Raw genomic sequence first — 6,265 nt, forward strand, 5'->3', positions numbered from 1 at the left:
TATTAGAAATTTAAATTCTAACATAATATGTTGTGTATGGGAAAACTATTGAAACTAGTAAAATACAGTTTTTGGTCTTACTCAAACTGACTGCTAATTTTATATCCGACTTTTTAAATTTACGTAGACTTCAAGTGCAAGCATCTGTAAACACAAGGCTGGGAATTGTAATATTTTTGTTTACGATGCTTCCACTCTTTAATAGTTTTCCTTTCGTAAAATATACTTCATATTATTATAAAGTATTAAATCGATGTTGATAGATTACAAATTGTATGGAAACTGTTGCGAAAATACTTAAATAAATGGCATTTATTGTGTAAAGTGCAAAATATTTCATTAATTTTATTCGAAAATAAATATTAATTAATATTTTGAGTCATTCTTTTAATTTCTTTCTATTTCTTGTATTAACAATACTGATAACAATCTACTCATTTTACAAAACAAAATCGCCAAAAGCTTTATGTCTGTCTGTTATCGATTTTCTCAAAATATACCGAACGCATTTTTATAAAATTTGGTATGGAGGTAGTTTAAGACCCTGGGAAGGTTATGGGCTTATTTTTATCCCGGAAAATTAATTCACGCGGGCCAATCAAAAGCTAGTATCAACGAACACAAATTTTCTAGTGTGTGAATCTTATAAATATAACAAGTCATTAATTATGGCACCATGATTTAGGCAAAATAACATGCAATAAATTATGTTTCTGATCACAGACCAATTCCAGTTGGTTTGAAAATCTTTGATGAAGAACTATGTGCATCGGATGAACCGACAGTGGTCCAACATATACATTATAATATGAGCCCTGTATTATATACTGTTCCACTGCTGGGCACGGGCCTCCTCTACTAGACATTAGGTTTTTTTACTAGGGATTAGATCTTAGTCAACCACGCTAGACTAGTGAAAATTGGCAGACGTCACATACCCTTAAAATTCTTGGAAAATTTATCTGATATGCAGGTTTCCTCAAGATATTTTCCTTCACCGATTACAAGCTATCATTTACAAAGAATAAACACATTATTTTAGATAAAGAGGTGTATGGCCTTGGGTTTTTAACCTGCGGACATTCGTCTCAACAGTCCATTCCACTCCCAACTAGGCTATCGTCAGCTCAGTGGTGGAATACATGGCCACAAAACATACCAAGCGGCATAATGGCGAATTGCATATGTCTATAAAGGAACTAATTAGAGGATCACCTTGTTTATAAGAGTTAGAATTGGCTGATTAGAATACATAAGAGCCTTCGTAAACCTTATGCTGCCCCTTATTATTGCGTTTTCTCTTATATCCATCCCAGGTTGTCTGTAAAAGATTGCCTTGTGCGATAAGACCGCTATTGTACTTTTTTCTCTTTTCTTGTTCTATTATTTTTATTTTTAGTGTACAATAAAGTGTAATAAAAATAAAAAATAAAAAGAGCAATCAGTACACTTGGTCAAACGGTAAAGTTAAACGTTTGAGGCGAAAATACTTTTTTAAATTCTACCTACGTCAAAAAATTTTGAGCATAATTTCCTGAAATAAACTCGTTATCTTTGATTAAAAATTAAATTAGTTATTATCAAAACATTTTGAATTAATTAGAACTGAACAAAAGGCTTTAACTTGGCTAAAGTTGCAAAGAAAATAATAATACTTTTAATCTCATTGTGAATACTTTCGCTTAATAAATTGTGTACGTAATCAGTTTCTTTAGAGAACAATATCAAAATCTACAAAAAAAAATAAAAAATAACTTCTTTATTATTAAAACACGTTTTTTTATGGATTCTTTATAATATACTTAATAATATCAGCCCTGTATTAGATACAGGGCTGATATTATTAAGTATATTATGCACTGCTGAGCCCGGGCCTCCTCTACTGCTGAGAGGGATTAGGCCTTAGTCCACCACGCTGGCCTAGTGCGGATTGGTAGACCACACACCTTCGAAATTCCTATAGAGAACTTCTCAGATGTGCAAGTTTCCTCACGATGTTTTCCTTCACCGTTAAAGCGAACGATAAATTCATAAAGAATATACTAAATAATGAAATACTGAATATAATATACTTGCTTTTCTATAAATGCTGGAATAGAAATGTCTTTTATTTAAAATGCAACTTTACGCAAAGAAATTAAGGTTAAAATTTAAATGAGTTTGAGTCTACTCGGTTCTCGTGTGCCTACATACCTACACACTAATGTAATTATTTAAAAGTGGAACTGCGTTGAACTTTTAAAGACCATCTATTTTATTTCGTCCAACTTTAATAATCTCACTTATAATACGCACATACATCACGCTTTTATCCCAAAGGGATAGTCTGAGGTGTATCTAGGATACCTCCTTTTCACCATGTATCTGCCATCCCATGATGTGGAATGGAGAAAGTTATTGCTCTATCACAAAAGGATGTATGTATGTATTTATGATTGTTCCTCTTTCACGAAAAATGTACTGAACGAATTTTGATGAAACTTTACAGTTATATTAGTTATACATCAGAATAACACATAAGTTACGATTTATAATGGTTTTGTGTGATTTGGCCACAATATAAATATATCGTTATCAAGTAAGGCAGACAAAAAAATTATCCCGGAAAACTCCTTCACGCGGGCGAAGCTCTGAGCAAAATCTAATTATTAATAACAATACACAAGAAACTTTTAAAATTCAGAGGTAATATACATCAGATTTTGTACTCGCGGATATTCGACAGTCTGTTCATTTCCAAATATTCTATCATGCTCGAATAAAATAGTTGAATCACGTTTATTGGTTTGAAAATGTTCGGTAAGCAATAGCTCAAACCTATCTCATTTTATAGGCAGGCTGCGGTTACAGCAATATTAAATCACACAATGGGATCCAATCCTGTGCATGATAATCTTATATTGTATGTTAACATCATTATAAAGTTAATATTGGCTGATAAGATGTTCCGTAAAAGATATCTCGTACAGAGAGACGATTTAGTTCTGGGAGGTAATTCTGTAGTAGTATGTCAAATAATACTATATTGTTAGGATAAAAATATTTTTGTGAGGGTATTTGTGATACCTTTTGCTATAAAAACACATAGCGTTTGACAGACGGAGGCAGTCGTCAGTCAGCAGCAAGCACTTGTTCATTACCACTCGTTCTGGGGCCTTATTCTCTATCCCGCACGTTATTTTGACAGTGCGTAACAAGCACTTAACACAACGCATCATGTTTAGGACTATAGAAATTTGACTTACAGAATACCATTACACGCACATTTCTCGAAGATAACATGACACGGCCGCGTTACGCGTTTACACTATCATACAGAATAAGGGCCCTGGTTGTTCGGTTTGTGTAATATTTGTGAAAGCATATCTGTACTTAGTGATATTTCTTTTTATTTGAATAAAAATCGCTTCAGTTCCTAACAATATTGAATTTGTAAATACTGAATACAAAATAGAACTGTGATTAGAACAAAATATGAGTCGCGTGAGACAACTTAACACACATTTGAAACAAACAAAATATATTCTACGACTGGACTTCTAAGATTACATAGGAGTGGGCATTGGCAAGATTGTCATACAAAAATGTTTCGCTCATGCGATTGTTAGTCAATCTACCTTGAAATAGTAATACACTAATGTAAAGTACTTCTTATTTTTTTATATCATGATTAGTACGTTTTTGATGCGCATATTAGCATATTTTTTGTAATAATATCTAAGGACGCTGACATCTTGTCACACGGACATTATAAACAAGGCAACTACTTATTAACAATTAGTAATAACTTTTGGAGTACATTTTTTTTATTCAACATACAGACTCGAATTTATTATGAAGACTACCTAATACATACACGAAATGTAATTATTAGTGTGATGGACAAAACAAATCGACTGCTATGTTAATGATTTTATGCTTTTTTTGTACGAGATATAAATGAAATTAAAATGAATATAGATTTTACAATTTGAAAAAAATACACTTGGGATGCAATACGATAGGACAATCCCTTTACATCATGAGATAATTAAAGATGTTAAAATATACTATGTTATCCATATTCTTTATGGATAACATAGTAAGCGCCTACGAAAATTATTAACTCAAATTACGATATTATATGCGTATACTTATGTAACAGTAATTTGAATTTAGATATTTATAATATCACTTATCTTATGTTTGTATTTGATTGACGTAGGTATTTATTATTAATTGCGTTACTTACTTTTATGTACGTTAATTTGTATGTTTAAATATCAAATTACCTTGAAGCACCCACCTTATTTATCTGTATATCTATCTAAGAAAAGGGGACCACACTTTAGCATTTAATCCGCCAATATACATTTGTCTGTAACTATAAAGTGGAAATGAATAAATATCGTCGGTTGAAAAGGTAATTGACTTAAGCGACAATTCGAAAAATTTGAACTAGGTTAAAAACACATAGAAAAAAGAGCTGATTTTAAATATATCTGAATCTTAGTAAACAGCAATAAAAAAACAATAATTGTATTTTTTTCTCCTCTCTTTATCATGTACCACGCTGGCCTAGTGCGGATTGGTAGACTTCACACACCTTCGAAATTCCTATATAGAACTTCTCAGGTGTGCAGGTTTCCTCACGATGTTTTCCTTCACCGTTAAAGCGAACGATAAATTCACAAAGAATACACACATGATTTTAGAAAAGTCAGAGGTGTGTGCCCTTGGGATTTGAACCTGCGGACATTCGTCTCGGCAGTCCGTTCCACACCTAGCTAGTCTATCGCCGCCGTCGACTAAGGCCTAATCCCTCTCAGTAATAGACGAGGCCCATGCTCAGCAGTGGGCAAGTATATAATACAGGGCTGATATTATTATTATTATCATGTACTGTAGTCTTTTCCGTAAACTGATTTTGAAAAGAGCAACACCTGAGTTTCTTGCCCATTCTTCTCTGGTGAGAACTGCTTTTCAAACTGGTGGTAGAGTTAATATTAACGGAATCTAAATAAAACATTTTACGGATTCAAATGAATCATTTCATTTCATTGGTGTCGCAAAATAATGTCGCTTAATTAGCCTTTCAACCTTCGGAATAATACATAATACAAGATGACTAAATCCCCAAATGCTAGTAAGGAAGCAATAAAGGAGCTTATACACACAAATGTTTCCTCTACAGTTTCCGGTTTATCATGGCGGTTGTCTGACTCAAGTGTTCAATATTTAAATCGTCTGATAAAGACTTCATTTTAGGGGAACAGAATGGAGAAGCAGTAACAATCAGGTAACGTATGATGATAATTCGCTGTCTTATAAAATAAATGTTTCTTAAGATATGGTTATAAAATACTAGCTTTTGCCTGTAGCTCCGCCTGCGTTCAAAGTTTTTCTGGGATAAAAAGTAGCCTATAGCACTCAAGAATAATGTACCGTCCTATTAGCAAAAAAAATTAAATCAAAATCGGTTTTGTATATTAGCGTGTTTAAACAAACAAATTCTTCGCTCGTATATATTAGTATAGATAAGTAATGTATTAAAATATCACAACTGGACAATATTTAACAAAAATCTCCATATCTCAACCAACCAACCTGGTGTTTGTCGCTTAATGGTGAATTGCGGAATATGGACTGTGATTCGAATGACCCTTGGTTTAATTCCTTGGCCCAGTAAAACATTACATTTGGGTCTTGCAACACGAATTCCGCGGCCACTCGACTGACTCCCTCAGTTGATGTCAAACGTGCGTCTCATCGTGAAAATTAAACTAAATTGTTCTCTAATACAATTTTTTACGAGCACGGCTAAGTTACCCTGGTTCTGACAGATCTGGTCTCGACAAGCCAGGTATAGTTAACCCTCGCTAGTCGACACAATTATGCCGGCTTGTCTAAAACCATATATATATAGGCTGATCCCAGAACGCGACAGTGGGGCACTAAGTATATCGGATTTTACCTAGACTGATACCAGAACGCGATAGTGGTATATCGTATTTTATACCTTGTATACGGTGGCCGATATGCTAGTGGATACAAATATACCCCAGCAATATTATAGTGCATCGGCCTCATATAACATCATTATAATGTAAGTCAACAAGAGCGTACTAAACAATACTCGTACACCTAATAAAAATCTTCATCGCATCATATTCTTAAACGACACCCGAGCTCCAAAGGCTTTTTACATCTCTCTTAGCCGTTTTAATTGGTCATTCCGCTGAATTAAGACCGGATCAGCTACTTAACTGGGTTTATATTCCCTTAC

The sequence above is a fragment of the Manduca sexta genome, chromosome 7, assembly GCF_014839805.1.
Source record: "Manduca sexta isolate Smith_Timp_Sample1 chromosome 7, JHU_Msex_v1.0, whole genome shotgun sequence".
Lineage (NCBI taxonomy): Eukaryota > Metazoa > Arthropoda > Insecta > Lepidoptera > Sphingidae > Manduca > Manduca sexta.